Source organism: Scylla paramamosain, chromosome 34 (assembly GCF_035594125.1).
Source record: "Scylla paramamosain isolate STU-SP2022 chromosome 34, ASM3559412v1, whole genome shotgun sequence".
Classification (NCBI taxonomy): Eukaryota; Metazoa; Arthropoda; class Malacostraca; order Decapoda; family Portunidae; genus Scylla; species Scylla paramamosain.
In genome coordinates this window covers 2,160,001-2,182,500 of record NC_087184.1, presented here as the reverse complement: position 1 = coordinate 2,182,500, position 22,500 = coordinate 2,160,001, and the positions used below count along the sequence as shown (strand labels likewise).

Sequence of the window (22,500 nt, the reverse complement as noted above, 5' to 3'; positions counted from 1 at the left end):
ATTTCAAGATTACTGTATTAAAATTCATACTTTTGTCGGGTGGGTTGCATACGAAGGAAGAGGAGGGAGGGAGGGAGGGAGAGAGGCTATGCATAACTATACATTCATGCATAGGAAATTATTATTACGTTATTTATTTGTTATTGTTTACTTACTTCGTCTATTTTTCTGATTATCTTTTATCTTATATTACGATTTTCTATTCTTAAAGGTATAAGAAAAAAATTGGTTTGTGTTTTAGACTGAATTCTCACGATCCATACTAGATGAATAGATAAGGAGGCTTGGGGGCAGAGAGGCAGAGAGAGAGAGAGAGAGAGAGAGAGAGAGAGAGAGAGAGAGAGAGAGAGAGAGAGAGAGAGAGAGAGAAATGACAACTTATCCTTCTACTCTCCCGCCTTCTCCTCCTCCTCCTCCACCTCCTCCTCCTCCTGTTAAGTGTCCTCCGTAATAGTAGTTCGTCCTGGGAGGAAAAATAGCAGCAATTCTGGACCAGCGGCAGAGAAGGTAAATAATTTAATTGTAGATTTCCTCTCGCCGCGCCTCCGTTATCAGACACGCACATCTTACCCCCGGGAAAAGTGCACACACACACACACACACACACACACACACACACACACACACACACACACACACACACACACACACACACACACACACACACACACACTGGTAGCAAGTGTTTCTGTCTGTGTGTGGGTGTGTGTGTGTGTGGTGTGTGTGTGTGTGTGTGTGTGTGTGTGTGTGTGTGTGTGTGTGTGTGTGTGTGTGTGTGTGTGTGTGCTTTAGAGAAAACTTCAAATCCTGGTATAAATGAGAACAAAACAGTAGACAAAACAGTAGGTAAAGCAAAGAACATGGAGAGAGAGAGAGAGAGAGAGAGAGAGAGAGAGAGAGAGAGAGAGAGAGAGAGAGAGAGAGCATCCTTCCATCACCAAGTGGCTGAAAATATCCCCCCTGCTGGTGCTTTACGTGTGTTTATCATGCTATAAGTTACCAAGGGTCACCATCACCGGGCGAGTTATGCAAGACGACCCTGACTGGACGACCTCGTGCCTCACTATATTGACTTGAACACAATCACACACACACACACACACACCACACACACACACTACACACACCACACACACACACTCACACACACACACACACACACACACACACACATTAAAAACAACAACAACAGGAACCTCACTCAATATATCTGACCAAATACAGGGAAATATAAAAGGTAGTGAATTAGACAAGTAGGGTGTGACTTGAAAACAATGATACCCACACACACACACACAAAAAAAAAAAAAAAAAAAAAAAAAAAAAACAACAGCAACCTCACTCAACAGTGGTTAACTAAATACACGTAAATATAAAAGGTGGTAGATTTGATACGTCTTGCATGACACGAGAAACAATAAACAAACGTAGAAAGATTGCTTTAAACATCACCACTGAGAAAAATATCGAAATACAACAATAACTGTCTCACTCAACAGAAAAAAAAAAAAGCAGAGACATACAACGGGTGATGAAAACTTTCCCTACACCATAAAAAAAAAGAAAAAATATTGAGAAAAAATCACACATACATGCCATAGTTAGGAAAGAAACCTGACACATGATTTAGTGAAACACGAAAGAAACAGATATAAATGAAATAGATACACGGCATAGTCATTTAAAAAGAAAAGTACAGAACACACACACGCACACACACACATACATGCATACATACAATCCGAAAAAAAAAAAAAACAACAACCATAACCATGCACGACACACACACACACACACACACACACACACACACACATCAATACACCTGATTCACGTATAAACAAACAGCTCCATAAAAAAAAAAAAGCTAGATGTAAAATAAAGATCACGTTCGAATAGGAAAAGTTTTGCTGATAGACTGTGAAAAAAAAATATATATATATCACGTGCGCACACCTGAAGAGATTGTTAGATGGACGTGATGCAAACGACTTTATACTTTATTACCTGTATTGGGAAGGCTCTTTATGGGGTCACAGGGCGCAGGTGTGTTAGGTGATTTACTATCTGAAGCCACCTGAGAGAGAGAAAGAGAGAGAGAGAGAGAGAGAGAGAGAGAGAGAGAGAGAGAATATACGTAACTCTCTCTCTCTCTCTCTCTCTCTCTCTCTCTCTCTCTCTCTCTCTCTCTCTCTCTCTCTCTCTCTCTGCAAACCACTATGTTCTAAACTCACAATATATTATCAACACCAAATATTTTTTTCCCCTCCTGTGATGAATGAGAGAGCGTGGGAAACTTGGCTATTTTTTTCCTTGCGTCAAATACTCTACCTGTTGAAAAGGTTAATTGTCTCCGTGTTCAATGGGTTATTGTGGCTGTGTGTTCCCCAGCAATAATAATAATAATAATAATAATAATAATAATAATAATAATAATAATAATAATAATATAATAGTAATAATAATAATAGACAAATTTTTAGCTATCATTATTTTTTTCTTTTTTGTATAGTTCGGCTCCGTTTTCTTTTCGTCTACAAGGCCAAACTTATCTATTCCCATTCTATTTAAAATTCTCTCTCCCAGTCTGCATTTAGAGCCACATCACGCCCCTCCCCTCATTTATGACTTCCCTGTCTTTTTATATAAACATAAACACTCATTGTTATTTCCCCATTTTCTTCCAGTCCTTTCTTCTTATCTTTCTGTCCTTTCTCTATCTCTTTTTCTTCGTTCTCCTCCAGTTACTGTGATATAATTGTTTTTGTCATCATCATCCTTGTCCACCTCCTCTTCCACTGTACTGACTTCACTCATGCACCTCTCAGTACACACACACACACACACACACACACACACACACACACACACACACACACACACACACACACACACACACACACACACACACACACACACACACACACAGGTCACACTCAACTTACCTTTCGTTCAATGAGTTCAGATGATCTTGCCAGGTAAGACTTGCAGGGGATGCGTCACACCTGAGGGAGAAGGAGAAAAATAGAAGAAAATGACCAAAGCGAACGTTTAAAGACGAAAAAAAAAAAGATTGAGGGAAAGGAAATAAAGAAAATATAAACGTAACAAAAACAAATAAAAAAACAATGAAAAAAAGTAAATAGTGAAAAGAAAGAATGTTAAATGCCTCCACTGCTACCAGTCACGCAAGAGTTGCAAAGATGAAGGAGGAAGAGGAAGTGGAAGAAGAGGAGGAGGAAGAGGGACAGAGAAAGGATAACAGGATAGTTCTAAGGAGGATAATAGTGTGGATGTGGATATGGAAGAGAGAATGGAGGTTGGCCTTTTACTCCCTCTTCCTGCGTGCCTTTCGAAATGGTGGAAATGGTGGAAGAAGAGAAGGAATGGGAGAGGGAAGAAGTTGCGTTGGACTTTGTGTGCGTTTAGGCGGAAATATGACGTAAATGACTGGTTATTTATGCCTTATGAACCACCACCAACACCTCCTCTTCCTTCTCCTCCTCTTCTGTTCGTTTCCTTCTCTTGCAAAACTACTTACTTACTGATAATTATTTGATTACTTTGGTATTTCCCACAGTAAATTATGTCAGGCTACGTTATACTAAGTTACTGTGCCTGTATTTGTGGTTATTATTATTATTATTATTATTATTATTATTATTATTATTATTATTATTATCGTCATTATCACTATCGTCATTATCACTAACAGCATTATTACTGTATACTACTACTACTACTACTACTACCACTATCGTCATTATCACTAACATCATTATTACTGTATACTACTACTACTACCACTACTACTAAGAGCGATCACCACCATCACCTACAACAGTTACAACAACAACAACAACAACAACAACACTGAATTCTGCTTAAAGAGGATTAAAAACAACCAGTAAAAGACAAACTGACAGACTGATACTAACCTATACAGACAGACATACAGACAGACAGACTCACCCACCCACTCACTCACACACTCACTCACAAATAAATAAACAGATAAGTCCACCCTCAATCACTACAAGAGTCGCAATAAAGTCACGTTTTCTATGTTCCTTGCATGTATCGTGGAGTAATTCCCGTTTTCTTATTCCTGCGATTAAGTCCATAAATCCACCTTTATTTATTTACCCGTGGTCAGCAGCGCATTTTCTTTGTCACGAGGCCAATAGCTCCCGTTTTCTTTGTGCTTGCTCATCACCCGCGTCCTTTTCTTTATTCACGTGTTAGTTGCGTCACGTGAGTCGAGGAAGGGAGAGAGGAGTGGTAGTGGTGGTGGTGGTGGTGGTGGTGGTGTGAGTGATTTGCTGTACAAGAGCCCAGAGAAAGAAAGAAAACAGAGACCCAACATATGTTAATTTCCAACCATATTATTTTCAAGCTTCAAGAAATCAAGGTGTGGCAAATAAGGTTTAATGAAAAGCAAAGTTACCTGAACTCTGAACTTAACAAAATGACTAGGAAGGGTAGTCTGAATGTGGCAGGAAGGAAGGGGAGAGAGAGAGAGAGAGAGAGAGAGAGAGAGAGAGAGAGAGAGAGAGAGAGAGAGAGAGAGAGAGAGAGAGAGAGTGTGTGTGTGTGTGTGTGTGTGTGTGTGTGTGTGTGTGTGTGTGTGTGTGTGTGTGTTCTAAGGAAATGCGACTTTTTCTTTACTTTTTTCTCTTTGGAATTGTTTTCGTGCACAATTTCCAGACATAACATAAAACTTCATTCCGTCACAGTTCTTTACGCTCACTCTTCTTATTTATTTGTTTACTATTTTTCTTATCTTGTCTTATTTTCACGGTGGTTGACTGAAATATACGAGATTATCTTCCTGGAACTCTCTCTCTCTCTCTCTCTCTCTCTCTCTCTCTCTCTCTCTCTCTCTCTCTCTCTCTCTCTCTCTCTCTCTCTCTCTCTCTCTCTCTCTCTCTCTCTCTCTCTCTCTCTCTCTCTCTCTCTCTCTCTCCAACCTTTCCTTATCATTTCTTCACAGTCACATGATCTATTACCCCTACTGTACAACCCAGACCTTTAAAAAGAACCATTTCTAACCCAACATTATCACCCGAAACATAATAAGCGTCGGTTCCAAGAGGCAATTCGATCCCTTATTTCCTCTATAATGTCCCGGCAGACGTCTTTAATACAGCAGTGAGTGATTGACAGACATCTATCAAAACAGGATCTGAGCGTCTTTAAGTAGTGTCCGATCCCTTATGCATCAATTGTTAGGGGGTCGGAACCTACTGGAGGAGCCTCAGTGACCGTAAGGGGAGTTTGGAAGGAGATTGAACACCTGTGATTGGTTTCCCATTTACTCAGTCTAAATTCTGCGTCTGGAGAAGGTGTGCGCTGATACCCTCATTGGGACTGAAAGGTGTGAGGTGATTGTGGTTGTGGTGTGGTGGTGTTTATATTGTGAGGACGTCTGGATTGTGTCTGCCGTGGGGAGGGAGGGAAGAGTGGTGGGAAGGTTATTATGGTGCGAGGGTCCCCTAAATTCGCTCGGAAGGGTTTTAAGAAAGGGGATTGGTAGGGGATTGGTTTGCTCCAAGATCTCATTACGACTCAAAGGTTTCCTAACTAGGACTGCTAACTGGGTTCCCTTCACAAGCCTCGGATGGAAAGCGAGTGCCAGTTTAGTTAATGGTTCTCCTTGTACTAAATGTAAGTAATATTGGTTCTACTTTCCGTTCTGTAAGGATATATAGTTTGCCGTTGTCGTGGCTACATTACCTTACCTATGCGTCATTTTTTTTCCTAATACCTTCTGGTGTACTCGTAATACTTCATCAATGTTCTGTCAAGGAGTGCCAAAGATACAGATTTGATCGCCTTAGCAGTTGAAGTGCCATGGCCGCCCTTAACTGACATTGAAGACACTGTGGAAAGTGGCTTGCATGACGCAGGAGAAGAGAGAACAGGAGCAGTGAGAGGGTTAATAAGTGTGAAGGTAATTCCTTATGTGTGAGAGAGAAAAACAATTTTGTCCTTTTAAATAGTGTCTCAGCCTTGCATTTACTGATTTCATTTTTCCCTCAGGTCTAAGAAAAAGATATTCCCAGTAGTTAACCAAGATAAATTCATCCTTTTCTAAGACCCCATACTTAGCAGGGCTCTTTGAATTACTCGTTACATCCCATCACAAGTTACATGAAATTCACACTCATTGCTCTTTAAGTATCTTTTCTTCTTATCACTTAAAAAAAAAAAACTATTCCCACATCACCACCACTCCCTCATAGTCTGTCTGTTCCCCTGTACTCTACACTACTTGTCTGTTCCTTTCCTTTCCTCCAAACCACACACCTCTTACCATCTCTTCTCCCCTCCACACTAAACCTCACCATACTTAATGTCTGTTTCTTCCTTGCCCTCCATACTACATCACTCTTCTGCCTCCTATCTATTTCCCCCTTTTCTTCCACACTCCATCTGTCTTTTCCCTTCACTCCACACTCCCCTTACCTATTCCCCTCTCCCCCATATCCCACTCTTCTAACTCTATTCCCTCTCTCTTAAAGAGCACAAAACCCCTTTACTAGCTGTTTACTCCCCTCTTTTTCCCCTTACCATATTCCTCTGTCCTATCTATACGCCTCCTCCCCTCACCACACCATGTCCCACTTACCACCCGTGTATTCCCCTCACAACAGTCCCCGTCCCCTCGCCACCTGTATTCCCCTCAGCAAGCCCCACCAAATACCTCGTGTCCCCTCAGCCGATCCGATTCGTAATAATGCTATCTGCTTCCCCCCTGGCGCTCAATTTGTTATCATCAAAATTCGACAAGTTTCTGAGCACCTGTTTACGAGGGGATATTTGGACAGGTGAATGAGGGGCTGAGGGGAGGGTGTGGCGCGCCTGATGGCTGTGGGATGGATGCATTAGTGGGTGAATGGATGAATGGATTGCCTCAAGCCGTATTGGTAAGCTCTGTTCACTCGGTCTTTCTTTGCTCTCGATAATAGGGTCATATTTTTAGCAGGCAGCCTCTTCTGTGTGTGTGTGTTGTGTACAGGTGTGTGTGTGTGTGTGTGTGTGTGTGAGTGTGTGTGTGTGCGTGAGTGTGTGTGTGTATGCGAGCGCTCGTGGCAATAAACTTACTTTACTTATTTCATGCATTTTTTTTTTCTTCTTCTTTTCTCGTTGTTCATTAAAGGCGATCGTGTTTTTGTAACTTGACATGCGGGTTTTTCTTACATTTTCTCAGATTTTACCGGTGAAGATCTGGTTTCCTTTGGTCGTTACTCAGCTTTTTTCCTTCAGTTCTCACATATTTCCCTTTAATTCACTCAAGATTTTTCCCGGGGAATAATAAAAAGATGGTTTACTCAGATTTTTACTTCCAGCTCAGACGATTTTTCTCTAGTTACTCTCATTTTTCTTCCGTTTAATCAGACTTTCCGGCCCAGGCACAGATTTTTAGTGTAACCAGACATCTCTTCGGATTATTTATTTTCTCGGGGGTTACTTATTTTCATCACCTCATCTTGTCGTAAACTCAAGTCCCTTAATGAACTAAACATCACCTGTGTGTAAAAGGTGACATTATTCATTAGCACACTCACCTTAACCTTAATTACCCTTAAGGAGATAATGACTATTAAGTTAATTGTCTCATCGCCTCTAATTACTAATCACAGGGACGCTCAGGTATTTAATGTGAGTGATTGCTTGTTTTCCTCAATGACCCAATTAAAGTGACCTTATTTATAGAGTGTGTAAGAGTGTGGTAATTGTGCAGCGTGTTGAAGTGTTGTGGAAATGATGTGTTTGGAAGGTGGTGGTGGTGTGGGTAACGTGTGTGTGTGTGTGTGTGTGTGTGTGTGTGTGTGTGTGTGTGTGTGTGTGTGTGTGTGTGTGTGTGTGTGTGTGTGTGTGTGTGTGTTAAAAAATATAGCCGAAAAGACTAATCAGAATAAGAACAAAATAAGAAGGGATATTCTCAAAACAAAAACAACAACAAAAAAAAAGGTAAATTTCTTAAAACTGAATTCCAAAGAAATGACAAAACCCAACACTGACCCAGAAAAAGAAAAGTTTCAGAAACAAGAATCTCGAAAAAAAAAAATCTGCAATATTTATGAAAACGAGATCGACAAAAAACAACAACAGCAATGGTGATACTACTACTACTACTACTACCACCACTACAACTACTACTACTACAACTACTTCTACAACTACTCCTACAACTACTCCTACAACTCCATAAAAACACACACACACACACACACACACACACACAACTCAAATTCCATCATCTACTTTTACATACACCACAACACAAAAAACACACACGAGTACGTATGCACGGAAGTACGTACACACACATAAGGGCCAATACACGTCCCCAGCATTCCTAGCACGGCCCAGCACGCCAGCACGCCTCACGTCCCCGGAGCCGCACGCACCCAACTGGCAGGGCGATTAGGGTGTGTTAACGAGAGCGAAATGGTAGTTTTTAGGAGTCTGTTACTGCGTTGATGAGCGAGACTTCCACCTTTGCGCCCGTTGCTGCAAGACCCGGGAGAGTGCAGAGGGGAGAGAGAACGCAGAGGGGAGAAAAGGATAAGAGGAAAGGAAAAGAAAACAGGGACGTTAAAATAAAGCTAAGAAATTACTGTTTTCCTTGAAGAGGGGTGAAAAACAGTGGAGGGCAAGAAGGGAGAAGAGAAAAGGAAGGAAATGAAGGAAGGATAGATACATAGAGGAAAAGGAAAGGAGAACAGGTACGTAAAGAAAAAAAAACAGCTAAGAAGGGGCTGAATTTTCTTGGAGGTGTGAAGAAAGTGGACAGCAAGAGGGAAAGAAGGGCAGAGTTAAAGTTGCTTGAAGAGGGAAAAAGAAATTGGAGAGCGTACAACAAATAAGAAAGGGGAAAGCAAAGTGAGAAAGAGCGTAGAGGGGAGAAGAGAAAAAGAGAAAGAAAAAGTACATGAAAATAAAACAGCTAAGAGAGGAAAAGAAAGGGGAGAGAAACAGCGTCGAGTGGAGAAGGAAAAGGTGAGAGGAAAGGTGCATAAAAAAATAACTAAAAAGAACTGAATTTGCTTCAAGAGGGGAAAGGAAATAGAAGAACAAGGGGAGGAAGAGAGAAGAGGGGAGAAGAGGATAAGAGGAAAGGAAAGGAGGATATGTATATAAAATAAGGGCAACAAATACAGGACTGCATTTAAATGAAGAAAGGAAAAGAAGAAAAGGGAGGAGGGATAGGAAGGTGGGGAAGCGGAACAGGAAGTAAAAATATAAATAAAAAAGGGAAAAATATGATAAAGTACAAAAAAAGGAAAGATAAGGAAAATTATATTAAAAGAAGGCAGTTAGGAAAAAAACAAAATATACAGAGGGGACAGGAAGGGAGATAGAGAGGAGAGAAAGGAAGTAAAGAAGGAATAAGAGAAATGCATGTAATTGCAAAGGGAAGAAAGGGAGATGGGAGGAATGGTAAAAAAACGGGAAATATAAAAAAGAGGGAGGAGAGGTAGAAAACGGGAAACATCAAAAAGAAGAAAAAGAAGAGGGATGGGAAGGAAAGAGAGGAAATAGAGGAAAATGGGAAAAGAAAGAGGATATCTTGAAAGTGAAGGCAGCTAAGAGAGAATCAAATGTGTAGAAGGGAGAGGGAGGGGAGATAGAAACAGGATGGAGGAGGAGGAGGAGAGAAGAGGAAGAAAGTGAACAGGAGAGAGATGTAAAGAATATTTTAAAGTAATGGAAGGAGAAAGGAGGAAGATAATGAAAAGGGAGAAGAAAATAAAACAAGGGAAAAAATTGTAAAGAGGAAAGAAAACCGAGATAGAGAAAGTGAGGAAGGCAGTGGAAAAAAGAAAAACGAAAGAGAAGAATAAATAAATAAATAAATAAAAATAGAGAGAAAGGAAAGACTGGAAGGTGAAGGGAAGAGAATATATAAAAGAAAACAAACAAGAAGGGAAGAGTAAATAAAGGAGAGAGAAAAGGGATGGGAGGAGAAGGAAGGAAGGACAGGAGATGGGAAGAAGAGAGGGGATAATATGAAAAAAAAGAATGAGGAAAAGGAATGGAAGGAGATGAGAAAGAGGAATCTACTTGTATTTAGAAGACAAATAGAAAACGGAGAACAGAAAAAGAAGGAAGATTTGAGAACACACGGAAAAATGACAATAAATGAATAGGATGGGAGGAAGAAAGGGGAAAAAGAAAAGAGGAAAAGAAAAGTACCTCAAGAAGAAAAGTAAGAAAGAAGAGAAAAGGAAAAGCCACAGAAGGGAGGGGAAGAGAAGGGGAAACAGCGCCTGGGGAAAGGGGAAGAAGGGATTGCCAGAATGAGAAGAGGGGAAGTGCGGAATGAAAAGAAAATAGAATGAGGGGAAAGATGCAAATGTAATAGAAGGGGAAGATAATGACTTAGAAGATGGAAGGGAAGATGAGGTGGAATGAAAAGAGGGGAAATATGGAATGAAAGGAAGGGGGAAGACTATATATGGAGAGAGAGAGAGAGAGAGAGAGAGAGAGAGAGAGAGAGAGAGAGAGAGAGAGAGAGAGAGAGAGAGAGAGAGAGAGAGAGAGAGAGAGAGAGAGAGAGAGAGTAAAAAAAAAAATCTGGATACGAGAGAGAAAAACTGTACAAAGGAAAGGGTGGAGAGGAAAGCGGAGGAGGAGAGGAGAGAAAAGGACCAAGATGCGTGGGAGGGATAGAAAGGGCAGGAGAGAAGCGTGGGAGGAAGGGGAGGAAAGAGGAAAGGTAGAGAGAGAAGGATAATAATCAGTAATCAGGTGTTCTGGATGGTGTTCCTCAGGTGTTTCTCTTCCTCTCCTCTTCCCTCCACAATATAACAAGGTACAATTAATGATAAGGAGCAGGTGATAAGAAGAGACACCTTCATATTAGGGCTATTTAAGAGAGGAATATATAGCTGTCCTTTCAAATATTGTTGCGTTAAAGTTATAACACAAATATGAGGAATTTTAGGGATACAATTAGTGATAAGGAACAGTTAACAAGCCCAGCCATCCCCATTACTTATTTAAAGGAGGAATGTACAGTTGTCCTTTTAAGTAATGCTGGGTTATAATTATTATTTTATATTAACACATTTTAAAGGATATAATTAGTGATAAGCGACAGGTGGAAAGACCAAACACCTGCATATTATTTAAAGGAAGAATATATACAGCTATCCTTTTAAGTATCAGTAGGTTAAATTTATATATATTCATTAATACGAAAGTGAGGAATTTAAGTTTTTACATAATTAACTGAAATATATGACTGTCCACTTCTTCCCTTCCTCCTCCTCCTCTTCTTCCTCTTATCACCTTGTTGACACTACCATTCAACAGGTGCTCCTATTAACACCTGTTGCACTTCACATCTCGCCATATTTACACATCCCTTACGCAAACATGATGATGCTTTGGCGACACCGATAGTGCGTCATTCTGCGTATTTCACGGGTGACGCCAGCCAGGTATGCGGGTCCCGTACCTTACCCTCCTGTCCCTCTCCCTCCCTGTCCCTCTCTCGCTCCCCACTCTTCCCTCCCTCATCTGATATTATCCAGTATTTGTGTATCATTAATATTTGCATAGGTTGTGTGTGTGTGTGTATGTGTGTGTGTGTGTGTGTGTGTGTGTGTGTGTGTGTGTGTGTGTGTGTGTGTGTGTGTGTGTGTGTGTGTGTGTGTGTGTTTCGTTAGGTTGCGGTTTTGACCTTGGAGGTTCTGTAGATACCGTGATAATGAAGGGAAGATGGTGGTAATAGTGGTGATGGTGGTGATGGTGGTGGTGATGGGGTAGGTGATGATACATGTATGTTTCATTAACGCGAAATGCTTCCTTCTCCTCCTCTTTCTCCTCCTCCTCCTCCTCCTCCTCCTCCTTCGCCCACGTATGTATCTTCAGACAACACAATCTTGTATACTTAGCAGTTTGCTCTTGCTTCTCTCGCTCCTCCTTCCTCTTCACTCATCTCCATTCTCATCTTCATCTTCCCTCATTCTCTATTTCCTCTATTTTCATCGAGGACTTTTTATCTCTGTTCTTCTGTTCTCTCTTCTCGTCTCCTTTTCTTTTCTCTTCTTTCCTCTTTTCATCTACTCTGTTCTAACTATTCTCTCTTTCATCTACTACACTATCTCATATCACCTTGTTATTTTTACTTTCTCCCATTTTCCCAACTTTTCGTATCTTTTCCACTTATTTCTCTCTTCTGTTACCTTTTTCACTTATCTCCTCCTCTCTCCCCATCTCTCTATCCACTTCTCTCCTCTCCTTCGTTATTTACCCTCCTTTTCTTACCATCCTTTATTGTTTCTTCCCTCCTACTTTATTTCCTCGTCTCTTCTCCTCTTCCCATCTCTTTCCTCCTCCTCCTCCTCCTCCTCCTCCTCCTCCACTGCTCCCAGAATTTCACCCTCGACCCTTTTTCAGAATCTCATCTTCTTCAGAATCCGAGGCGAGGCGGAACGTGGCACGGGAGACATTTTGTTTTGATAAAGTTCCCGGTACGTTGCTTCTTCGCCGCCGTCGTGGAGATGGTCTCTTTGCCCCTCGCCTTGTTTGCCCTCGTTGTTTGCACGCGCGAGGTAGTGAGAGTGTTGAGTGTGTTTGCTGTCACTTTTTCCGCTCAATTTGCTTATGTGTGTTCAACCCTTTTTTTTTTCGGCTCGACTCTTCTCTATGTATTTCAGTTTTTTTTTCTTTTTTTTTCTGTCTCGTGTAGTTTCTTCCGAGGTGTAGTTTGCGTGCGTATGTCCGTGTGTGCGTGTGCGTGTTAAGGGTTAAAGGGAATGTTTGATTATATAGAAACGGTAAAAAAAATTAACTGCCATAAGGACCAAAAAGAGTGAGGAGCCATATTGACAAGTACCGTATTTTGTCTAAAAACCTGTGCAAAGAAAACGGAATGAGCACCATTAAAACATCAAAGTGGTATTATAACCTGTCAACATCACTATCTCATTTACGACAAGCCCCCCCCCCCTCTCTCTCTCTCTCTCTCTCTCTCTCTCTCTCTCTCTCTCTCTCTCTCTCTCTCTCTCTCTCTCTCTCTCTCTCTAGCCCACTACAATTATTACTGTACTAAACACAAGACTACTTTACCAACACTTTCGATCACTTAATAGCATCGCCACGCCTTCCCGGTCCACGCCACTCACTACCACGTGCCCACGCAGTACAACAATGGTCATTTCTCCCAAGATATTACAAGAACACAAGGCTGCCGTCACGCTATCTCACCCTCCCTACTATACACTCACTCAGCCCAGTACTAACACCTCAACACTCACTCATCGCTCACCTCACGTGCGGGGACTCCCTGACCCACTCCGCCTCACGTCCGACCCGTCCACCACCACGAGGATCCAGGAATGAGGGATGTGCACACAGCCTCGACACTCATCCCTACTGGCCGCCGCTACACCTCGCGTCTATGCTCAAGAAAACTGCACTTATCAATTTAATCACTCATTCATCCCTATTCACTCGTTCTATGGATGCGTTATGGCTTCACTTCACGTAACGAAACATTTGCACATCACTACTTTGATTAACTCATCTACACTTTTAACATTAACTGGCAACTTTTCTAATATTCTTCCGCCGCTGAGTCAAGGAAGCCAATCACCTGCTCCACCTCTGTGCCGCTTCAAGAAATGGCAGACTACTTATACATCCTGACCTGCCTTTACATTGATATACATATGTACATGTCTACCCATGCATCTTAACCGATCTTAACCTATACTTACATTAACATACACGTATACACATGTGACGCCATAATATTAAAGCTGTAACTCACATTTTTTTTGTTTCTCATTTAGAGTCTAACGTTTGTCACATTCATAACACACACGCACACACACACACACACACACATACACACACACGATATTTCAGATACATTTCAACAGCGATCGATAAAATGTTCTCAAGCAACATAGTCTGGTCGAGGTCGTGGCCAGCGAACCGAGGCGGGTGTCGAAACAGTACGGGTGGTCGAGGCAGCACGTGATTGGTTCGGTGATTCACTCCTCGACTCGCTCCTCTAGTATTGGTTGTGCTTCTTGCTCCATAATTATCTCCTGCTTTGCTTTACTTTAGTTTACTTTTTCTCTTTCCTTCTGTCTTCTACTTCTCATTAATCTGACGTGGGATATGCTTCGGTGATTTGCTTCATCGCTTCAGTGTCACAGGAGTCTTTATATTTCACGCTTTACTTCAATTGAATTACTGGTATTTTAGTGCTTTATCATTCTAACCTAGCTTCACTTTTAGCTGGAGCCATACACGGTTGCTTTATTAACCCACTGGCTGCTCTTGTTCCCAGGAAGTAAAGGCCTTCGAAAGGTCTCGGTGCTTCGGTGCTTCATTCACTGGTTCGAACGGATGAGAGAGAGAGAGAGAGAGAGAGAGAGAGAGAGAGAGAGAGAGAGAGAGAGAGAGAGAGAGAGAGAGAGAGAATAGGAAAGGAAATAATAAGAGAAGGATACGCATGAAAATAAACATTGAAAGACACAAATTGCTGAAGAAAAAATATAATGAAACAAATTAAGACGAAAAACAGAGAGAGAGAGAGAGAGAGAGAGAGAGAGAGAGAGAGAGAGAGAGAGAGTGAGAGAGAGAGAGAGAATGTGAATGACCCTCCGATCATCCCCTCCTCCCACTCCCTCTCACATCTCTTCCTGCACCTCCTCTTTACAATGAATGAAATCTTTGCGTGTTTTTCATAATCGACCCTGGAATCAATTAACTCCCCGAGGCCTGTGAAGCGTGGAGAGAGAGAGAGAGAGAGAGAGAGAGAGAGAGAGAGAGAGAGAGAGAGAGAGAGAGAGAGAGAGAGTATTTTACTATTGCCTAAAAACCCATAACTGACATGCTCTCTCTCTCTCTCTCTCTCTCTCTCTCTCTCTCTCTCTCTCTCTCTCTCTCTCTCTCTCTCTCTCTCTCTCGTTTACGTCCACGATTATCATTCTTTATTCATTTTCGTGCTCGTGTTTTCGTTCCAGCAAATTGGCGCACTTTGAAAAAAATAGCGAATTTATTTTATACATTGACTTAACCCTTTTTTCTTGACGCAGGTGACGAGCAGGTGTTGCTGCTCAGTCTTGTAACCTTTTTAATTGCTTACTGGTGTTGTCTTTTTATGCATTTTCTCTGATTTATGCACCAATAAGAGAGAGAGAGAGAGAGAGAGAGAGAGAGAGAGAGAGAGAGAGAGAGAGAGGTCGTGCCCCGTCATCCTATCAGCGCAGTACGTGTCACTTTAATAATGAACTGAAGGTGTGAGAAGAAACGTGAGGGAAGGGGAGAGAGAGAGAGAGAGAGAGAGAGAGAGAGAGAGAGAGAGAGAGAGAGAGAGAGAGAGAGAGAGAGAGAGAGAGAAAAGCAGAGATATTCAGTAGACATACACTGCTATGAACGAAAAAAAAAAAAAAGAAGCAGAAGTAGAAGGAAAAAGGAATGAAAAGATAAAGACAATAAATAATGAAAAAAAAATCACAAATGCGGGAAGGAAACACAAAAAGAATCACAAATTAAAGAAGAAATATGATGATAGAGAGTCTTACCTCTCTCTCTCTCTCTCTCTCTCTCTCTCTCTCTCTCTCTCTCTCTCTCTCTCTCTCTCTCTCTCTCAGCGCCAGACAACAGCAGCGGTGGCGGCGGCTGCAGCGGCGGCGGCGGGCCATCCAGCAGAACAGTAAATTATGGGATATCAGTGTGCAAAAACGAAGACTGTCAGGATTCGTCGCTTCTGGGGGAGTAGCCGCTTTTCAATGAGTTTCGTACACAGTCCATTACCTTTCGCCACTGCGCCTCCTCCGCCTCCTCCTCCTCCTCTTCTTCGTCTTATTCTTGTTCTTGTTTTTATTATTGTTCTTCTTCATCTTCTTTTCCTCCTGCTTCTCCTCCACTTCTTCCTCTTTTTTTCTCGTCTTCCTCTTCCTCATCCTCCTTCCTCTTTCCCATTTTTCTCTTTTCCCCATATCTTCTTCTCTTCACTGTTTCATCTTCGTAAGTTTGTTGCTGTACATTCAACCTCCCCTCTTTAATCATCTCTCTCTCTCTCTCTCTCTCTCTCTCTCTCTCTCTCTCTCTCTCTCTCTCTCTCTTTGGTCTGTTTTAAGGTTTACCTTGATTTAATCTAAGTCCTTTTTCAAAGGTTTTCATTAATTAATTATTCTATTTATACATATATATATATTTTTTTTTTGACCCGGGAAGAGAAGTAACAGATGAAGTTGATAGAGAGAGAGAGAGAGAGAGAGAGAGAGAGAGAGAGAGAGAGAGAGAGAGAGAGAGAGAGAGAGAGAGAGAGAGAGAGAGAGAGTAGAAGGTGAATGGAGAGAGGAGGAGTGAGAAGCAGCAGCAAAAGGAGGAGTAGAAGGAGAAAGAGGAGGAGGAGGAGGAGGAGGAGGAGGAGGAGGAGGATGGCTAAAGGTTTGAGTAACGTTTCGCTTCAGTGGATTTGGTGGAAGATGTACTTACGTATCTCCACCGTTACGTTGCATCCAGTCACAGTCCTCCTCCTCCTCCTCCTCCTCCTCCTCTTGATCCCCGTTTGCGGTCTGCTATTCTGAGCCATCATCACTCCTCCTCCTCCTCCTCCTCCTCCTCCTCCTCCTCCTCCTCTTCCTCCTCCTCCTCCTCCTCTTCCTCTACCTCCTGCTCTTGGTTCTTTATATCTCGCCGCCATCCATTCTTTTATTCCTTCTTTGTTTGTTTTTTTTATCATTATTGTCTTTTGTTGTTCCTTTTTCGTCTCGTTCCCTTCATCCGTTTTTTTTTTTTTTTGAAAGAAATTTAAGGTGATTCTCTCTCTCTCTCTCTCTCTCTCTCTCTCTCTCTCTCTCTCTCTCTCTCTCTCTCTCTCTCTCTCTCATTTAAGGTGATTCTCTCTCTCTCTCTCTCTCTCTCTCTCTCTCTCTCTCTCTCTCTCTCTCTCTCTCTCTCTCTCTCTCTCTCTCTCTCTCTCTCTCTCTCTCCTTTTATGATCTCGCTGTGTTTTCTCCTCCTCCTCCTCCTCCTCCTCCTCCTCCTCCTCCTCCTCCTCCTCCTCCTCCTCCTCCTCCTCCTCCTCCTCCTCCTCTTCCTCCTCCTCCACTCCTCCTCCTCCTCCTCCTCCTCCTCCTCCTCCTCCACTTCACTTCCTCGTATTCTTCCCAGTATCCTCCCGCTCTTCCCCGCTTCCTCCACCTCGCCAGTGTCGGAGAATGCCTTGTGGCTGGGAGCAGGAGGAGGAGGAGGAGGAGGAGGAGGAGGAAACAAAAGGAGTCTACCTCATCTTCCCTCCAGTAATTACCTCCACCTTACCTTAGTCATCTTACCTTCCTCTCCCATCCTGGAGGAGGAGGAAGAAGAGGAGGAGGAGGAGGAGGAAGTGATCGTTGGAAGAGGAAGAGGAGGAGGAAGAGGAGAAGGAAGCAAAGAGGAGGAAGTGAAGATGGTGATAGTGATGTGTCTGTATGTGTTTTGGAGAGAAAGAAAGAGAGAGACAGAGAGAGAGAGAGAGAGAGAGAGAGAGAGAGAGAGAGAGAGAGAGAGAGAGAGAGAGAGAGAGAGAGACGCTGAGAACATACAGAAAGCACACACACACACACACACACACACACACACACACACACACACACACACACACACACACACACACACACACACACAGCAATATTTAACCTCTTGGTGTCATTGGCAAGTTTATAACATCCTCTTTCAACTAATCCTCCTTGGGGTCGGGAAGCAAGCGGCGGCGGCGGCTGCGGCGGCGGCGAAGAAGAAGAAGAAGAAGAAAGAAAAAGAAAAAAATGATGATGATGATGATGATGAATTTTCATAGCATATCGGTCTTGTTTCTGGTGACAATGATGTGTGTGTGTGTGTGTGTGTGTGTGTGTGTATGTGTGTGTGTGTGTGTGCGCGCCTGTACGTCAGCCGTCTCAAGGTCATCAGGAGAAGGTGTCACTTGGTAAAAAGTAAATGACAAAGGTAATGGCAGGTGTGTGTTGACCTCTGGCCTCCTGAGAGAGAGAGAGAGAGAGAGAGAGAGAGAGAGAGAGAGAGAGAGAGAGAGAGAGAGAGAGAGAGAGAGAGAGAGAGAGAGAGAGAGAGAGAGAGAGAGAGAGAGAATGCTTGAGATGGCGAGGCCTCATTCGCCATATAAAGAGATTTGTCCTTAATCCAAAGACTTGTCACACTTGCGTCTTTGATTTATGACACGGCTTGGTAACCTGTACAGAGAGAGAGAGAGAGAGAGAGAGAGAGAGAGAGAGAGAGAGAGAGAGAGAGAGAGAGAGAGAGAGAGAGAGAGAGAGAGAGAGAGAGAGAGAGAGAGAGAGAGATTATCTGCCAAACTATTTAGAAAGTATAGAAGAAAATCTATACAAGAACCCCCCTCCACACACACACACACACACACACACACACACACACCTATCACTCAGGATACCAAGTGATAGGAAGATTATGGAAGTTTAGTAAGAGGAGATAGGAAAATTAAGGAAGTTTGAAGGAGAGAGGGTTATTGGGCTGATGTGAAACTGATCATCTCCCTCCTCCTCCTCCTCCTCCTCCTCCTCCTCCTCCTCCTTCCCTTTGCTTTCGTGCGTCTCTTACTTTATTTTAAACATCACGTACTTTTTAAACCTCACGTAAGAACCAATCAATGCTTCGTTTCCGTTCTTCCTTTGTGTTTCTTTGTGTTTCCTCGTGTTCTTCTTCTTTCTCCTTCACGGTTTAAGTGTCTTGGCTCTCTGTTATGGTTCTTAATTCGTTGTTTCTTAATAAAAGGTTAAGTTTTGGGACTGATTTTTTTTGTTATAAGTGGTGGTCATCTTTGTTTTGCATGCTGACCTGAGTGGGAGTAATAGGTTTAGCGGATTGAAGGGGTGAAAATAATAATTTAAAAAAAAATGGTAGGGTGAAATTAAATGAAAAAAATAAAATAAAATACAGAGAAAAAGCAAATTGAAATGTAGCTACGAACGCGAAATGTTATGAAAAATATATATGAAACTTGCAAAAAAAAATTATAATGAAAATAGCAAAAATTGTAACGCGGGAAAGAAATATGAAAAGAACAAAACAGTACGAGCTGGACAAGAATTCGTTTTTTTACGATTATTTTTAATTAAACTGAACTTGACAGGCGGGAAGAGTCACGAGGGAATGAAGGCAGCACGGCGCCACCGGGAATTCACACGAGGCGGGAACGTGCGCCGCTAAATGACGAGATAAATAAAGAACTTTGTCAGGCATCGGGAGGCGGGCCGAGGGATTAGAGGCGGGCGGGGATCATTTAATTAGAGACAGAGTACAGGCAAAGCGAGGCTCATCACGCTTACTACCACTCATGATAAACGAAAAAAAAAAGTGAAAATGCAGATAGAAAACAAGAAAAAAAATGCATGATATAGAAAAAAAAATCTACATGAACTGAATCTCGTACCTACGTTACATTAGAAGGATAAAGAGAAGAAGAATAGAAGCGAGTGGATTTGCATTGATTCCAGCAGGTGTAATCAGGTAACTCAGGCTCCTCATCTCCCGTGCAGCCGCTGATTGGCTCACCTGGGCCCTGGGCGGCGCGGCACACATGCAATAGATACTTGACTCAATGAAAGAGATACAGTTTCAATTTAGTTCCATCACCATCACCACCACCATCACCACTGCCACTACTACTACCACTGCTCTCTCTCTCTCTCTCTCTCTCTCTCTCTCTCTCTCTCTCTCTCTCTCTCTCTCTCTCTCGGTTCTGTTTTTGTCCTCATTTTTGTTGTTGTTGCTATTGTTCTTCTTCTTCTTCTTCTTCCCCTTTCTTTTTTTCCCTCCTCCTCCTCCTCCTCCTCCTCCTCCTCCTCCTCCTCCTCCTCCTCCTCCTCCTCCTCCTCCATTGTTTAGTCTTTTTTTTTTCTCCTGAATTTTCTCGTTTATTATTTCATTCAATTTGTTTGTTTTTGTCTGTTATCATTTGCATTGTTTTTTTTTCTTGTATTTGTCTATTTTAATGTGAAAGGAATGGATAGTTTTGTTGCTGTTTATTATTATTAGTGTTATCATTATTATTATCATCATCATCATCATCATCATTATTATTATTATTATTATTATTATTATTATTATTATTATTATTATCATTATTATTATTATTACCACTATCATCACCACCACAGTCGCCATCACAGTCATCATTACCATCATTGTCATCATTATTTTCATCACTACTACTGTTACTACTACTACTACTACTACTACTACTACTACTACTACTACTACTACTACTACTACTGCTGCTACACTGACCACAACCACCACCACCACCACCACCACCACCACGACCACCACCACCACCACCACTGATTTATCGCCTTCATTTGCAGTTTCCCCGTTCGCTTCAACTTTATATCCTTTCATTCCCGTAGAAACAATATTTTTTCCCCACTCATGTTGGTGTTTTTGTTCAATTTTTTCAACTAGTACTTTTAACGTATACAAAATACCTGGCAATTACATTACGGATGAGATTACAATTTATTCTCTTGTATAATTCACCTTTATACCCTTGATCTCCCCTCCTCTTGCATGTATCCCGCCTCGTCCTCCTTCGCCTCTCTCTCTCTCTCTCTCTCTCTCTCTCTCTCTCTCTCTCTCTCTCTCTCTCTCTCTCTCTCTCTCTCTCTCATTTGCTTATACACAGTTTCTACAGTTTTCCTTCCCTCTCTCGCATTATTCTGTCTCCTGCTTCACTATCCTATCTTATCCTGCATTACTATCTTATCCTGCATTACTATCTTAAACCTTTGCCCAGTAGCTGGTTAGAAGTAATAGTTGCTAAGGTTTGTTTCCGTTTGGTTATCTTCTGTAATCCTCCTTCTGCTCCTTCTCCTCCTGCTACTCCTCCTCCTCGTCCTCCTCCTTCTCCTGTTCATCCCGCTTCTTCAGGTAATCACACACGACTTACAACAACATTCATTAAGACGTGAGATAAGGCCGCGTAACTCCTCCACTCGCTACTATTACCCGCCACTAGCCAGGGACACGCCGCCCGGGACACACTCTACTGGCGCAGGCCCACGACAGGCTGAGGCGTCTCTCTGTGTGTGTGTGTGTGTGTGTGTGTGTGTGTGTGTGTGTGTGTGTGTGTGTGTGTGTGTGTGTGTGTGTGTGTGTGTGTGTGTGTGTGTGTGGAAGGAAGAATGAACGTGTTAGAGAAGGCTGTGCAAAAAAAAGGGATAGACGTTTAGTTCAGGTGGAAGGGAGAGGTGGTGAGGTGATATGCAAGTGGTGGAAGGGAGAGGTGGTGAGGGGATATGCAAGTGGTGGAAGGGAGAGGTGGTGAGGGGATATGCAAGTACTAAGTGGAAGGCGTCATGTGTTAGTGGTGTGAGAGAGGTGGAGGTGGAGGTGGTGATACAAGACGACTGGTGGACACTGAGAGAGGTGGAGTGCGAGGGTGGACGGGGAGGGTAGTATGGCACATTTAGCAAGATATTACCACCACCATCACCACCACCACCACCACCACCACCACTAGCCCTCACCTCTCCTCCCTCCCTCCCTCCCTCCCTCCCTCCCTCCCTTCCTTCCTCTCTTGTTTACTTCAATGCTCCCTAATAGATCCATTCCCTGCACCACCTCCTTCCTCCCTCCGTAACCTCCCCCCTCCCATTCCTTCCCCCCACCATTTCGGTAACCACAACTTCCCCCTCTCCCCTCTCCCCTCCCCCCAAGTTTTGCAGGTGGCATGGCTGCGCGGTTTAGCTTTCCACTTACCTTTTTTGTGTATATTTTTTACGGCATTAAATTCTCCTGCGTATTTCGGCTCCATAATATTTACATAGCGGATGCGATGTTGAGGTTTAGCGCAAACACCTGTTGCTGCTGGAGGAGGAGGAGGAGGAGGTGGTGTGGACGAGACAGTAGGGGAAGAGGAAGGAAATGGTGGAGACAGTAGATGTACACTGAAGGAAAAAGGATTAGGAGGAGGAGGAGGAGGAAGAATAAGAGATGCTGTTGGAGGACGAGGAGGAGAAGTAAGAGCAGACTGTAGTGGAGGAAGAAGAGTCAGTAGAGGAGGATGAAACAGTAGAAGAGAAGGAATAAGAGGAGACAGATAGTGAAGACTGTAGAGGAAGACAACAAGACATTGGAGGAAAAGGAGAAGGTGGAGGAGACAATGAAGAAGATTGTGGAGGAGGGTTGTGTGTCCCGCCGCAAGATGGTGGGTGGGTCTCCTCCTGTTCGGCGGCGGCGGCGGCGGCGGCCACTTGGAATATAATACCTAGGAAATAATAATCCGCACAGGTAAACACATAGCCGCCATCCATATTTTGTTTGGCGTGTATAATCAGGAGGACGTTCAGCGGGGTGACTCGTTTCATGAGAAGGTGATTTAAATTGTCCTAAAACCTATGATGAGAAATAATCTATCTAATTACCCAGGCGCGGCTTCATAACTCAGGCGATGATAATGATTGTTTATATACAAATTGAAGTAATTTCCCTCCGCGCAGC

At 42.7% G+C, this 22,500-nt stretch overlaps 1 protein-coding gene and 1 long non-coding RNA gene across 5 annotated transcripts in view; one reads left to right on the top strand and one right to left on the bottom strand.

The window, feature by feature from the left end:
• LOC135090030 (LIM/homeobox protein Lhx1-like) overlaps positions 1 to 22,500 on the top strand; it is a 137,643-nt gene that overhangs the window by 1,857 nt on the left and 113,286 nt on the right. The gene's annotated exons all lie outside the window — the stretch shown is intronic.
• Positions 1 to 22,500, bottom strand: part of LOC135090032 (uncharacterized) — a 77,531-nt gene that overhangs the window by 30,059 nt on the left and 24,972 nt on the right. The window contains exon 3 of the long non-coding RNA XR_010261732.1: positions 2,946 to 3,005. This is a non-coding gene — a long non-coding RNA (uncharacterized LOC135090032). The remainder of the gene's footprint in view (positions 1 to 2,945; positions 3,006 to 22,500) is intronic.